This window comes from Pinus tabuliformis, chromosome 6, assembly GCF_031772625.1.
Source record: "Pinus tabuliformis cultivar Carrire ecotype Pingquan chromosome 6, CPIR1, whole genome shotgun sequence".
NCBI classification, from domain to species: domain Eukaryota; kingdom Viridiplantae; phylum Streptophyta; class Pinopsida; order Pinales; family Pinaceae; genus Pinus; species Pinus tabuliformis.
In genome coordinates this window covers 149662183-149679553 of record NC_142292.1, presented here as the reverse complement: position 1 = coordinate 149679553, position 17371 = coordinate 149662183, and positions in this window count along the sequence as shown.

The window sequence follows — 17371 nt, the reverse complement described above, 5'->3', positions numbered from 1 at the left end:
CCGAAATAGTTCAACTATATTAGTACATGTGAAACAAACATGAATTATAAATTGTGAAAGAATGGTCTTACAAACATCTACAAAACATGCATGAAAATGTGTTGGCCTTAACATGCCTTTGTATTAAGTAAAATTTCTAGGACGCATATGTACATCATACATCACTAGCCCTAGTAGTGGGACATTGGAGCCACTCCTCACTCCTCAAAGAACTGATTGAAAACTCTCAATGCTTTGTGGGAGGAGCCAAGGTGAAAAGTCCTTGCTCATACAATGGGAGGGGTATATATAACCAAGGGTGACGCTTGACCCTTATGACTCTTAGACTACGCTCATGAACATTCAACTTCCTATTAATTTTCAACTAACATGACTCTTCATATCCATGTGTGTCCATTGGACTTTCACTTTATATTTACATTCGATTTACAACATATATGGCCCATAACAGTGATGTGATCTTTGACAGCTCATGACACAACTTGACACGACACTGCTGACATGGACTGGCTTGCTATGATGGCAATGTCAAGATGTTGTTGTTGTTGAGTGATAGATGTGTTCTTGGATGTGCTTTCTTTTTTCCTCCGCATGGCTTGATGATGTGCGGTATTCAATGATCTTTGGTCTTGAAAGGAGGTTGCTTGAATGTGTTCCCTTTTCTTTTTCTTGATGAGTTTCTTTCGTTCATCTAGCTACAAGTGAGCCTTCATTGTCTCACCATGATCTAACAGTGTACCTATTTCTACAATTCACTCATGATGGGATGAAATCAAATCCCAAACCTCCTAGTCTAAGATGATGCATTGTTATCCATGGACTAGGCCCACGACGGATGATAGGCTAGGAAGAGGGCCCAACAGCTTTCCATTGCATACTTCCAGGTGACAAGGAGGGAGACTAGTCATTGAGACTACACAGATCATAGCTTAGGCTTGACTAAGGAACTTCGGAGCACAGTATTCACTGTCGGGAAAAAAATTCACAGAGGTCACTAGGAGGCAGGATTACGTAGTTGAGATCATCAGTGGTAGCTGCAAGGTGATACCTCGGGAAGCAGGTCTCCATAGGTTTTCAAGGGAAGGTAGGATTGGGCAGCAGAGGGACCAAAGAAGATAGATCTGTACAGTTTCTGGGATCAGTGAGTCCCAGTTGAGGGAGGACACTCAAGGAAATCTATGCACAGTTTTAGGAGGCAAAGGAAGCTTAGGTATATGCGCATTATGGGGTTTCAAGAGGTAGGGAGAAGTCTTGATGACTAATCTTGTGAAATGTGTAGTTTAGGTCAGGTTTGAGGCAGATTTTTCACAATTCTAGGAAGGAAGGAAGGTTGCTCATCTCTGGGATTGCGTAGTGAAACAATCCTAGGGGATAGTCTCTACACACTGCATAGTTCCAGGAAGCATAAAAACATCACTAAGGGCTGAGACTGTGCAGTGTATAGCTTAGTTGAGGTCCGATGAAGGGGAGTTGTCTGACCATAAGGATTTTCAAGATAATGACAAAGTGTGACAGGAAAGTGAACTTGTGGGGAACTTGATGTTGTGCTCACACACTTAGCATATCTTGACGACACGAAAACATAGACCACTGGAACAACAAGACAAAGTATTACCCTTTGGAAGACTATCTAGACCCAAAAGTAACAATTGCGACACTTGAGATAGACCTTGGGATGACCATAACAACACTTGTATGAGAGAGCTTAAAACATTAAGTATGAGTGTGACTAATGTTTACATAGCTTAGACAACTCAAACACACAAACAAAAACCTTTGAAATCACCAGAATAGGACCATAAGCATAATAAAGAAATCAACATGCCAAAATACAACAGTTGGTCAATCAAGCAAAAGGGGTGAAAAGGCTCTGAGGGATCTCACAAAATGAGCTTGAGTGCTTGCAACCATAAAATGAAAACCAAGGAAGGCTCTGAAATTTAAGTGCAAGCAAAAATTTTGGAGGATGTTGCAGCCACTACAATAGAAGGTTTGTATCATTTTATTTAGTTCGCAAGTGCAACCAAACAACCATAATAAGAACAAGGCTAGAACAAGACATCAGGTGAAGAATGGAATTAATATGCATAAAATGATAAATAATACCCCTTATCCTGGAAAGTAGAAGTGTATTGATGGCTAAAAATCTTGAGAAAAGGAGAATAAGGGTCTCATGAGGTGATGTGTGACTCACAGGATTGGTGAGTCATCTATATGTGAAAGCATAGGAATTCTTGGAAAAAAATTTGAAACCATGAACCAAAAAAATATGTATAAAAGTAATTAGAGTAGGTTATCCACTTCTATTATCATAGTTGACATTGGAAGTAAGGTACAAGTAAACGATTTAGTAGGTGGCATAGAAAAGTATTGATCACTTTGAAAGTATCATGGAGGAATATATCATTCCATAGGGATAAAATTGGTTTTGAGTGGAAAAAACAAGGCTTGACAAGGAATCAGTCAATGAAGTTTAAATAAGTATTCAAGAATTAATCAAATCGAATATATAATAAGCAATAATGGTAAGTGATGCCATAATGAGAATGGTAAAGTGGGTTGGAAAATACTACATCATTAAGATGATGGGACGATATAAAGTACATAGTTACAATGTGTTGGAAGAATATAGAAAAATAGAGTTGGACGAGATTTCCTAAGTAAAGGTTGTTGTTGATGGGGTTACAATGAAAATATGATATATTGGCTAGAATTTCAAGATGGAAAAGTTGTACTTCTATAAAATGTTTTCAAGGGAGAAATAGTACAAAAATGAGTAGAGTGAGAGAAAATAGGGATGCGAGGATCTATAGGGATTTAAGGGAAATTGAATATAACATAGGAAGTGAGAATAACTAAATATCATATAGCATACTAGGAAATAACATAGAATGCATATTCACTAGTATGGATTGTGAGAGTGAATTGTAAGTATTTTTTGGAATATGATAACCATTATTTTCTCATCCTACTCGTGGGTAACTCCATGAGAGCATGTGGGAATTATATATACAATATTAGTATATATGCTCAATTTGGATATATTAGATTGTGGTCTCCAAATTTCTTTTGTAATAAATCCTAAATATTTTTTTGGTCATCATTTGGACTTAGCTTCTACTGCCATTCTTAAGATTGATACTTTTCAATGGTTTACCATCAACCAGGAAAAAATAGTTCTGACATGTCTACCATTATAAGATGTTATATTTTAATTTTTGTCTATGAATAAAATGCATAGAAAGTATCAAATATAAGCAACAATAAATTTTATGCCCTTTTTAATTCATATGAACATCAATTCATCTTTTTTTTTCACATATTTGTATAAGAACTTATTCAAAATTTATTATTTTCATTGAATCAACATTTCCTTTGTATTAACCCCACATAGGGTGCTTTCTCTAAACAATACATATATCACCAACCCCTCCTAGTTATGACCACCTACCTCCATGATTCACTGCCACATGGGAGATTGTAATTTCATAGATAGGACGGATTAAGTGAATGGAATTAACATCAAACATATCACACAATGGATTCATTTAATGATGGTAGTTGCAAAACACAAATGCAATTATAGCCTAGCTCAATACCCTTGCTCGTGATGATGGAGAAATTCATGGTTCGTGGATGAGTTGGCCCCCAAACTCTAGTATATTTTTCTCTATTGATATTATGTATTAGGTGAAATTACTTGGGGAAAGAGTAAAAGTTGGAAAGTGGTTTTGGACACATGGTTATGAGTACCCATACGTTTTTTCCTATGGAATTCATGTAATGAATCCTTTAAAAGGTTGAACGAATACTTTGTTGCAAGAGGGCCAAGGCATGTAAGTGGTGAAGGCTCACTTGGCCAAATTTTTAGCCAAGGGATCTAATGGAATTCGGTTAGTTGGATTTTTCCCTGGAGTTGGGGTTTTTTCAGGGTAAACATTGTTCTAGTGTTTGCATGTTATGTATTATTTTTATGTGTTAATTTTTCTCCGGTAGTAATTTTTTTAACAATTTGTATTGGGGCCTTGGTCCATATTTTGGCTTCAGAGGGATGCCTTTGTAGTAAAGTTTTTATTTGGCCTGGAATCCCTAGTGAGAGTGGGTTGGGAAATGTATTCATTCATTTGGCTAATCCATCTAGTTTTGGATTTGGAATGAGAGAGCAATGGTGCAAAGGAAGTCATGGTGAGCAGTTCTATAGTAGATATCCATGACTATTAGGGACCTAGGACTTGGAAGCTGAGCTCCATAAGAGTTCCCCAAAGAATTTCAAATGGGCCCATAAGATCTACAATGACCATATTGGAATATTTTTCTAACATTGCTTGAAAAGGAGCTAAATCATGAGCAGTATGTTTCTATGCACTAGCCTAGAACTCATAAAGAGTAGAACCCATAAGACAAGGAGAGATGTTTCGAGAAAGAAGAGCTCATATAGTTCCTTAAGTTAATGCTCTAAAACGATGAATGTATAGCAAATAATTTCTCAAACATTATGCAAAAAGACTTGATTAAGAGAAAAATTTTCGTTTGAGGGATAAGCTAAGACACGAAGCTAGAAACCTCAAGGCCCATTTTATTAGCTTATGGCATGGCTCAAAATGCTAACATCATGGTGGAAAAGAAAAGTAGAAAGATAAAATTTCATTTTTTGATGTTATCGACTCTCTCAAGGAGTTCAGCGAGAAAATTGACAACTAGATAATGGTCTATCATTTGTCGACAAGGGATACACCTCCTAATTATCCATCACTACAATAGGGAGTCGAAGATGAATCCTAAAGCAGTTTTAGATGGAGAACATGAAGGTATTTAATTGTTGCAAATGAAAGCATCAATGATGAATTCTAGAACCTTTGCTTTCAATCATTTATTAAAAATCACACATAAAATGGAAACACTTAGAAAGGAAAAACATTCACCATAAGAAAACATAGATAGGAAGGTATCGTCACAAGAATCTTTGGGCCATAATCTCAACAACTTCCAATCCAATCATATTCAATTAATCTCAAAAAAGTTAGATACAATCAAAAGCACCGGGTCTTTACTCAGAACTGACCCTTAATTTTTCTTTTACAACAGTTATATAGAAACATTACATAAATTTCACATCCACAATCTGTTGAAAATATTAATACAAAATATTGAAAATATATATGCATATATTACTTCTATACTATTTTTAATACATGCTAAAATAAAAAACTAGTTTCGCGTGCTTCCAATTCTAAACTTGGACCAATATGTGTTGAATATTCTTAAGGATTAAGTATTTGATTTCCTTGTTGGAACAAATTTTGGAGCTCCTATTCTTAGCCCAAAAAATCAAGGTAAATTTGAGTCAACTTGATATGCTTTGATTTCTTTTCCCAACAAAATGGATAAGTCCTCTTTGATTTTTAACATATCCTATCTTATCTCAACAAAGTAACCCAGTTGTAGGAGAACTTGCTTCCAGAAAAAGGTACATTTAGCATTGCCAAAATATTTGGGTAATGTGCTACCAAATCAACATGCTAACAAAACATATTTTTTAAATGATACCATTTCATTTGACAGTTCTTATTTATATCGTAATAATGAGCGTTGTCAAATTAAAAGACAATGTTTACTTACAATTGGCAAATCAATGTTGTTTGAGGACCCAATACTAAAATGTCAAACTTAAGAGAGATGATTTCAAAGAACACCCCTCCCATGATTTCCATTTTATCATCTCATTTCTACAAGATGAGCCCTAATTTTCTCATTCCATCGTCACCCTCTACTTGGAAAATCTTACACTTTTGCTTGATTGTTTTACCATTTCCTGAGGAACCATTGTGATGAGTGGTATTATTAGCCTTCCTCTTAACCTCTACATGTTTTGAGTAGCTCCATCATGACCAGAACTATTTTTTACCCTTCATATCACTTATTCCTCCAGGAGGATTCCTCTTTCAGCTCTTTCCATACTTGCATAATATGAAATGATTGTCGAGCACTTGTCTTTTCAAACTGGTTAAAGTAAATTAAAAGGTGTGTTCCTAATATAAGTTTAACCCTTTTCCAGACTATGATGGACTATTTATGAAAAAGAAATACTTTAGTCGAATGTGACTAAAAGGTCTCTTGAGTATCATTTGATGCATTTTCAGACTCAAGAGACTAAATTTGCAAAAAGGAATCTCTTGGAGTTTTATTTTTTCCCTCTTTTTCAAACTCTCTAAATATAAAAAAGAAGTCGAGTTATGCCTTCGCTGGACTCGTAAAACTATTAAGTAGTAATGAACTCATCAAGCATGACGAGACCGAACCACTCCTTCTGAGGGTTCATTAAAAATACTCAAAAGGATTCATCCAAAGGATGAACTTATAGATAAAGAATATGTTATCCTCCTCAAGCTTGTCAAAACTAAAGAGTTACTAGCCAAAAATGGTTGGGAAATTGGGAAAATATGGTTTCATACCTATTAATGACAATGATTCACTCTTGAACATGAAACTCTTTCATTTCATCTCTATGATTTCTTTAGGTTTTCGAATCTACTTTCCTCGTTGTTGATTACACCTTCATTATGGGTCTTTGAGTCAATGTTGCCAAATCCATTCAGTTTCATCGATATTTTCAAGAGTAGTCCCTCACTTTACATCTACTACAATACTCTTAAGACTTACTACATGTCTTCTACCCCTAAACAAGCTCTACATCATTACATTTTGTCTGAAATATTGATACCCATTTTGCGTCATTAATGGGGGATACATCAAGGACTTCATGCGATAGGTCACTTCTTGTCGACATCAGCACATTATCTAGGAAGTTGACTTAGACACCCTCTTCAGTGCCTTGGAACTTGTGTACCTTAATGGAAAGTTTCCTCGTATTCAACGACAGGTTTTAATCATTGGCCTTTGACCGAGAGATTCTGTGTGGTGTTCGATCTGAGAGAATTAATTCACACTGCATAGATTGTACTGTAGTACCTTCAGGGCCATTATCATTATCATTGGTTCCTCTCATGTCTATTAACAACATACATCATCGGTCGGCAATTAGATGTTTTTTTCCATTCTCGACTCCAAATTATTTATGCACATGGTTAGACTCGTAATATCAAGTTGCAAGGTAGAAGACCCCATATCTAGATTCATCCATGAGGGATGTAGTTTCAGTATTCATACCAGATGACAAAGTATGATGGATATGATCATTCAGAAAGTCATTTGAGCATGGGTCCACCATTTGTTATCATTGGACAACACTTTTTTATTATTGTACATGTATTTTCAAGTAAGAGTGATTTATCAAAATAAGAGTGTATATTATATTTAACATGTGTTAATACCACTTTGTATACTTTTTTTTTAGATTTTTTTATGTGTGTATAAGTAACCTTCATCTACAAGTTTAAAATATTTTATTAGATGCATGTGCAATTTCATATTATTGCATGAAATTATTTTTAAATGGTATTAGAGGATGGTATTTGAGAAAATTATGTGGTAATTTTCCTTAGTATCAGATATGGGGACATTATGTCAAGTCCCTATAATACTAGTGTATTCCCCCATTATTATTGTCATTGTAGCCCCTTTTTTTTATTGGTGTGCTAATGTTGTCCCGAGTTTGTTATTATTGTGCCCCATAGAAGCCACTTTGTTATTGTTGTGCCCTTACATTATTATTGTTATGTCGGCTCTAACTATATTGTGACCCCTTAGACTCCTATATATAGAAAGGAGGTTTTTTCATTTGTATCATCCACTAATTATTCCTTTATGTAATGTAAAGGAGGTTTCTCCCTCAAAGAGGATTATTTTGAAGTCAATGATCTATCTCTTCTTCTATTTTGTGAGCTATTTGCATAACATTTGGTATCAGAGCTTTGGATTCTAGGGTTTTGTTGCTTCAAATAGGTCATCGGTGGAATTTTAGCTATGATTTTGTTTCTACGAAGCTTCAGAAGCTACAAAAAAACCATTTGAGACAAAATCGTGATGAACATCATCTCCAAATTTTGGACTGTTTCTCACTATATTTTCGGAGATATGAACAGAGGAAGTTAGGTTTTTTTCAAGCTCTTGAATTCCATCTCAAATAGGTGACCTCGGGAAAATCATCATAACATTTTCACTACACATTGGACTCAAATTTAGTTATAAGTGACAGAAATAGAATGTACCGTAGTTTTTTGGGTATCATTTTGAGCGCTGAATGTCGAAACAGTGACACGTGGCACTCCTTACAACATCGATCTACTTCACCAAGCTATAATCAGGTCATTGTGGGAGATTGGGCATAACTCTTTTTCGGAAAATCCAATCTTGATCAAACTTGCGGATTTGGAAAGAGGACTCATAAGGCTACCATAGGATGAAATTTAAAACCTTGGAGATCCAAAATTATAGAGATAAAATAGATTCAATATCGAGGCCCTACAAAGTGAAAAATGGTGTGTAGTCTTTTTTAAAATTTGAATTAGTTTTGTTTGAAAAATTAGTTTGAAGTGATTAAAATGGCATAGTGAAGAAAATTCTCATTAGTTGATGCCTCGAAGAAAGAAAATGACAACACCTAGTAAGCAATATGAAAGATCTACTATGGCACATGAAGGAGAGGAAGAAATGCAACATGATATATCAAAATTACGATACCAAGTGAAATAAATTTCCCTCGCCCAAAACGTAGTTGAAGCTAAGATGGATGGTTTAAAGAATGGAATGGAAGATAAGATGGATGGTTTAAATAATGGAACGGAAGCTAATATGGATGGTATAGAAGCAAAACTTAAAGGCAACATGGAATATTTGAAGATAGATTTGACAAAGTTGCTACAAGAAATGCTTACTAATGGGGAAAGGGTGGTAAAGGAAACTCATGATGAGAAAAAAATAAATGTTAATCATGATTTCATAGACTCTAATGTTGGACTGAAGACCCACCATGTTCCAAAGATCGATATGAGGAAGTTTGATGGCAAGGATCATGTAACTTGGATACTATAGATGGAGCAATATTTTGATTTCCATAATGTGCAAAACACATAATAGGTACACATTGCAACTTTATATTTGGAACCCGATGAGTTTGTATGGTATCAATGGCTTTTCGCTCGTAAGCAAATTTTCACGTGGTCATTTTTTATGGAGGAAATGATAGCACATTATGAGGATACAAAGAGAAACACCTTTTTTAGCCAATTGATAAATCTCAAACAAAAGGGTTCAGTGGTGGAGCACATTTAGGACTTCCAAAAACTAAATATAAGGGTAAAAGATATTCCATAGGAGCATAGGATTGATGTGTTCATAGGGAATTTAAAGGATAACATCCAACATGAGTTTCACCTTTGGGAACCTGATCCATTGGAGAAGGCATTCAGGTTGGCAAGAAAAATTGAAAGGAAAATTATGGCAACGAGGAAGCCTACCACTCACAACTATAAAGATGGAAGTGTTGTTGCCCCTATCCTTCCACAACCTACAAGGTTGAAACTACAACAATTGGAAGAAAAAAGAGAAAATAGGCTTTGTTACAGTTGTGATAGAAAATACACTAAAGGCTATAAGTGTGCGGAGAAGAAATCATTTTACATAGATTGTGAAGAGGAGGAAGAAAAGGAACAAGAAACATCAAAATAAGAGGATATACACTAGGAACAAACCCTTGAAAAAGAATAAATGAACTTGACCATATATTCTAATGCATTGGAAGGAATTACCACTCCTAAAACTCTCAATATGCAAGGACATATCAAGACGAAAAAGGTAATAGTGTTGATTGATTCGGGTAGTAACCATAATTTTATTCAATGTAAGATAGAAAAGGGATTAGATTGGTTCCTATATACAACACCAGAGTGTCAAGTGATGGTTGAAAATGGAGGAACCATAAATTTCTCTAGAAAGTGCCATAATATTAAGCTTTTCATGGGATAATATGTATTAAATAGTCCAATGCTTTCCATTCCAATGGGTGTTTCTGATGTTGTACTAGGATTCCAATGGCTACAATTTTTGGGTACAATAGTTTTAAATTTTCAAGAACTTTTCTTGAATATTTTTTGGCAAGGAAAGGAAGTTGAATGAAGGAAAGGAAGTTGAATTGAGGGGTATCATAGGGAAACCAAAAAATATAATCAGCTCTAACGACATGAAAAATATTATAAAGAAAGAACAATAGCCTATAATTGCACAATTATGTTCACTAGAGGTTACCACATCGAAATCATCTATTTCTAGAAATATCCAAAATGTCTTGGACAATCATTCCAAGGTATTTGAGACTCCCAAAGGCCTCCCACCTATTCATGATCATGATCATGTTATTCATTTGATTCCAGGAAGTGTTACTCCAAACATCAGGCCTTACAGATATCCCTATGCCCAAAAGAGTGAAATTGAACTTGGTGGTAGAAATGCTAGAGGCTAGTATAATTCAACCTAGTCAAAGTTCTTTCTCTGCTCGAGTAGTATTGGTGCACAAGAAGGATGGATCATGGTGTGTGTGTCCAGATTACAGGGAACTCAACAAGCTCAGTATTAGAGATAAATTTCCCATTCTTGTCATTGATGAGTTATTGGATGAATTACTAGGAGCAATTTACTTCACCAAGTTGGATCTTCGTTCAGGATATCATCAAATCAGAATGAAGAGTGAAGACATTCTAAAAACAACATTTAGAACTCATGACGGTCATTATGAATTTTTGGTCATGCATTTCGGCCTTGCCAATGCACCTTCTACATTTCAAGGCTTGATGAATTCCATTTTCAAACCCTTCCTTAGAAAATTTGTTTTAGTATTTTTTGATTATATACTAATATATAGCAAGTCTTGGAAGGATCATGTGCTCAAGCTATTGCAGGAGAAAAAATTATATTAAAAAACCTCCAAATGTTTCTTTGGAGTGCAAGAGGTGGAACATCTAGGTCATATTGTATCTCATGAAGGTTTTAAGGTAGACCCTAGAAAAATTAAAGCCATTAAGGAATGGAAAATTCCCACATCCATAAATCATCCATGAGGATTTATCGTGTTGGCAAGGTATTATTGCATGTTTGTTAAAAATTATGCGAGAATAGCAGCACCTCTAAGAACATTACTGAAGAAAGATGCATTTTCTTAGACTCCAGAAGCAATGAAGGTTGTTGAACATCTTAAAGAGGCAATGTGCCAAACACCGGTCTTAGCTACACCTGAATTCACAAAAACATTTATTATAAAATGTGATGCCTCAAGAAATGGAATTGCTGTTGTTTTAATGCAAGAAGGAAGACCCGTTTCTTTTGAAAGTTGTCCAATCAAAGGAAATTATTTACACAAAGTTATTTATGAGAAGGAAATGTTAGAAATACTACATGCACTTAAGAAATGGTGACCTTACCTAATGGGAAGACACTTTAAGGTAAAAACGGATCATGATAGTCTTAAATAATTTTTAGAATAGAGATTATCTTTGAGCAAAAAAAATGGGTCACAAAGATGTTGGGTTATTACATTGAAATCATCCACAAAAAGGGAAGAAAAATGTTTTTGTAGATGCACTCTCAAGAAAGGATGAGGATGTGGAAGCATTGTTTTGTGCCATTTCTATTATCCAACCAGATTGGATAAGCAATGCAAGGGATTAATGGAAGAATGACAAAGAAGTGTGGGCACTCATTGAAAAGTTGCAGCAACATCCCAGTACATCTGATACATTTAGCTGGAAAAATGATTCGTTATAGTACAAAGATCGCTTATACCTCTATAAGAATTCCCAAATCAAACAAAGTATTCTTCTAGAATTGCACACCTCTCCCTTAGGAGGCAACTCGGGATTTTTAAAAAATTTCCACAGGGTTAAGAAGGAAGCTTTTTGGATGGCCTTAAATATGATATTCAAAAGTTTATGGCGGAATTTTTGGTTTGCAAACAAAATAAAGTTGATACATTTAAGTCCCCATGTCTTTTATAACCTTTATCCATTCCAATTCAATGTTGGGAGGAGGTTTCAATGGATTTTATCATAGGTTTACCCAAGTTCGAAGGAAAGAGTGTAATCATGGTAGTAGTTGATAGGTTTACCAAGCATGCACAGTTTTTTGCATTATCTATCCATTTAAATCTAGTACAGTTGCCACTTCATTTATGGAAACAATTCAAAAGCTACATGGCAACCCAAATATTATTGTAAGCGATAAAGATCCCATTTTCACTGGAAATTCTTGGACGAAATTATTTTCTTATCTGGGTACTCAATTAGCTCATAGCTCATCTTATCATCCTCAATCTGATGGGAAAATTGAGATAGTGAACAAATGTTTGGAAGGATATCTTTGTTGCTTTGTATCTGATAAACAGACACAACGGTTCAAGTGGTTTTCGCTAGCTGAATGGTGGTATAACACTTCCTTCCATAATGCAGTAAAAATGACCTCATTTATGGCACTTTATGGATATCATCCACCACCCATCACATCATATTTAACAGAAAATTCTAAGGTTCAAGCAATGGAAGATAACATCAAGCATCACCAAAAATTTCTCCAACTCTTAAAGGATAACCTCACTTTGGCGTAGAATAGAATGAAATAAAAGGCATATCAACATCGTAGAGAAATAAATTTTGATGTAAGTGACTAGGTATTTCTACCACTACAGCCGTACAAACAAATGTTTCTTAAGCAAGCTAAGAAGGATAATAAATTATCACTAAAGTATTATGGTTCGTACAAGGTGTTGCAAAAGATTGGTACTATGGCATACAAATTGGAGCTTCATGCATCTTCCCAAGTGCACCCAGTTTCCCATCTTTCATGCTTAAATAAGGTTATAGGTGACAAGCTCCCAGTTCAAACAATATTACCAAAACTTGATGAGGAAGGAAACATCATATTGGAACCTGAAGCACTCACAGAAACAAGTACTCGACAACTACAAAATCAATCAATTTCAGAGTATCTCATCAAGTGGAAGAACTTACCCGTTGAAGGTTCCACATAGGATGATGAGAATTTTATACAAAAGAATCCAGAACTACTGAAGCTTTGAGGACAACACTCTTTTGAGCAAGAGGGTCATGTTAGGTCCCTATAATGCTAGTGTATTTCCCCATTATTATTGTCATTGTAGCCCCTTCTTGTTATTGTTGTGCCAATGTTGTCCCCATTTTTTTATTATTGTGCCCCATAGAAACCACTATTGTTATTGTTGTTCCCTTACATTATTATTGTTATGTTGGCTCTGACTATGTTGTGACCTTTTAGACTCGTATAATAAAAAGGAGGTTTTGTCATTTGTATCATCCAAGAATTATTCATTTGTGTAATGTAAAGGAGGTTTCCCCCTCGAAGAGGCTTATTTTGAAGTCGTTGATCTATCTCTTCTTCTTTTTTATGAGCTGGTTGCATAACACATTAGGTAGCAACATTGGGGTTACCAGGGTCTACTATAGAGCATCACAGTTTTAACCTATGTGCATTTGGATGAAAATTGATTTCACCCAAAATGAGAATACTGCAGTTGAAATGCCCCAAATATTATTTTAGGTATTGGGATTATTTAGTGTAGAGTTTGATTTGATAATTAAGTGGTTGCACTAAACTCAAGAGGGAACATTTGTGGGTTCCATAATAATGAAAGCCCCAATTCTTAGAGAAATGATGAACGAAAAATAAATAAATTTATGTGATATGGTTTGTATAATACAAGATCTCTTTTGTGAATGACAAAAAATTGGAATTTGGGAAAATAAATTATATAACAGCCCGTGGTTAGAAATATATGTAATAAAGTTAATAAATGAAAAATAAGACCAAGGTCATGGGACACATAATCCAAATTGAATTTTGGGGAAAACATCTTAGTGTGGGTGTTCATTTGTTATTTTATCGCTAAAAAAATTGGCAAACTTAATGACAAAGGCTTTGAAAAGGAAAGAGGCATTAATTGGCATTTTATTTATGAGAATAAAGGAAATTAGGAGAAATTGAAGGTGAAAGGTCACAAGTTGCATGTGAGGAGGAAAATGAAAGAAAAATAAGATTAAATGAAGAAAATAGAGGCCTCAATGATAAAATGGATTATGAGGATCATTTCACAAGCTTTTGTTAGTTTAAAATTTTGTCAATTCTGTTTTGGAGCTCTCTCTCTGTTCTCTCTGCTCCCGCATACTCTCATACACTTAGAGTATTCTTGGAGAAATCTAGCATTGGAAGATGGAATGAAACGAAAGGAAATAGAAGGACAAGAAAGAAAAGGGAAGCAAAGATCAAGCAAGGAAGAGTAGGATCAAGAGACTACAATGGGATTACTTGCAAGTATCGAGTTGCATGTATGATTTCCTTTCTAGTTTTGGCATGCATGGTACATGCATGTGTGTTTTTGGTTCTCTTTTTTTCATTGGCATGGGGTTTTCCAAGTGTAATAGTGGTTTTTAGCCTTACCTTTCCATTTCCGGATATCCATGGTCTGATGGGGTTTCTCTTATTTGGCTGAGCTGGATTTTTTTATATTTTTGAAATTGAGTGGGGTGGTCTTAGGGGAGAAACACAAGGCCTAGGAATCCTTGGACCATTTAAGGTGGGATTACAGTAGAGCCTAATTTTATGTACCCTCTTTAGTCCTAGGAATCGTCGACCAGTGAATGGTGGGATATACGGTAAATCGTAGAAGGTAGATATGAAAAAATTCCTCATGGTTTAGGTGGAGAGATCTAGAGGCATCCATGCTTGTATAGACCTATTTATCCCTAAATCAGTATATGGTATGATTGCAGTAAAGCCTGGTAGTGTATGTTTCTTGTTTAGGCCAAGGAATCCTTTGAAAGGATTGTGGTAAAGTCTAATTATATATATGAGGGCTTGGGCCTATGAATATGTTGGTGGATTCTGGTAAATCCTGAGGAATACTTAGTTTTTTTGTTATAAGTCCTACATTCATGCTTGGAATATGGCATGAGGGTGATTGGCTGAAAGAAATATTTGGTTCAACCCAATTGATGGTTAGGTGGTATGTGGAAGTCCCTGACTTGGCTTCATTTTGCATATGTTAATAAGATATGTTTTCCTCTTGTGTATTATGTGTAAATGTGTTTGTTATTATGTAGTTATAATGGTTGTTCTATCATTGTTATTATTTTGGTTATAAGCATGGTTTATGATAGACTTGAGTTATGGATCTCATCTTGTTTTGTTTTGTAAATGAAGTGTTAATGAATGTATGACCGAATAGATGATAATAAAACTATTGTGAGAGGCATCAGACCTTCTTGATGATTCTCATATAAGTATGAAGTCCCTATGCTTAGATGTGTTTATATGACATATAGATTACATGTTCATGATGTATTTTACGGAATGTATATCATGGCTAGGCTTTGTTAGGTCAGGTCCTTTCTCAAGTTTTTATTTTGAGGCATTTTCATCATGTTATTTATCATTTCTAGAAGTTTCATGAAGTTTTGGGCAGAGGTCTGAGTCCCAACCTTCAAAAAGTGGCTCAAAATCTGAGGTCATTAGCACAACAATGCCTGAAAAAACCACATTCACATGGAGGCGTTTATATGGGAGTGAATGGAGAGTCTTGGTCACATGGAATATTTATTAAGGGAGTGACTAGTGGTATAGTTCAGTAAAACATCAACTTATCTCAGGGTTTGGACACCTGGAGGGGTTGGTTAGCTCCTAAAGGTTCTGTAGCTCTTTAGGAAGCTCAGTTTGTTTTTTTTTTGTCGCTTCCACTACCCTAACTGTACTTCAGGAGTTGAATCATACTATATTAAATCTTCATCACATGTTTACCCTGATGAACTGTTTAGCTTGGGTAAATGTGGGAGGAGGGTGTTACAAAGTGGCATCATAGCATGGTTCACCCCTTGGACTAGATGGACGAAATTTGTTGTTCATGAATACATGTAGCTGCATATGTGTTATTTATGTTTGTGGTCTATGTGCTTGTTGTGTATCCATGGTGGTGGTCATTGTTGCAGTTTTATGACCATGTGGAAGATGATTGTGTTGTTGTTGGATTTGGTCGTCATGAGTGCATGTTGGTTATGCATTTGTTATTCATGTCAGTGTCTATATATCATTATGCATGCATTGTCATGGATATGGTATAGTCATGCGTGGTAACTGGATAATGGTTGAAATTATGTCTATATACTTGTTATAGAAATATTTGGGCACTGCAACCCAAAACTCATATTTCCATAAGCTAAGTGCTCTTTAGTCCCTAAAAGTGTTGTTTCATACCCTAAAGGATCATGGTCAACTGATTACATCATTTCCCAAAAGTTCCACCTGAAAAACTACTCAGAACTGGCCAAAACTAGACCATACTGATTGCTCCATGGTCAAGGTGCGATGCATATTGGCTGCCACACTAGCCAGGTGTGATGCATACTAAAATGGCCTTCTGTGGGGTGCGATGAGCAAGAATAGACAAATGGCAGAGACAGTTTGCTAAGTGGATGATCATGGAATCTTCTAGAAACTTCTCCTGTGACACTTGCCTCTCTGAATTCGCCCAGGGATGAGTAAGAGATCAATGAAATCTCCAAGTGGAACCAAGAACTATCAGTGGAATGACACTAATCAAAAACCCAGAGCTGACTCACACCCTTGTAAGACATCTATAAATGGATCCCTCATCTGAGAGATCTAGAGGCTGGAATTTTTTATTTTGTAAGGAAGTGTTGTTGGTTTATCTATGAGAAGAGACATTGCATTGTTGGGTGATTTGCTTATTCATGAGGTGAAGAGGGCTTCTACACTGGGAGGATGATGCTGGATCAGACAGCTGGGTTGTAATCCTCTCTTTCACTATTAATAAAGTTCTTTGAGTTTTCCTCCATATAATCGTGTATTTGTGAATCTTATTGTTTATGAATGCAATTGTATGGTCAATGTGTTTCTGATTCTGTATTGTTTATGATGTTTTAGATAGAGATGCTACGATGGTTTTCTGTTACTTTGACTCTACAAGTACTCTTTGAAGTGGGACAAGTAGGAGAGGAGTGGAAAATTCTATCAAGGGGAAGAGAAATCAAGCTAGGATCAAAGCGGAAAATCCATGTTGGTCCTCTTTTCTTCCCTCTTATCTATTACACTTAAAGGAAATCTTGAATTGCTTTGATTGTTTGTTTCTAAGATAGCTACCCATCTTAGTGGGACTAGCAGTTCGAATCGACACTAGTTTTCCCTGAAACAAAATGGCGACTCCGCTGGGGATCGAATAGTTTGTTTTTTTTGTTTATTGTTTGCTTTATAAACTACAGACGGAGCCTGAAGTTAGCCAGCTAGCCTTCGAAATTCCTTTGCTATGCAATTGCAAAGTAGATGAATGTTGCTTCAGTCAATCTCTGGGTTGGTTTATGAACTGAACATCTGACTTACAAGC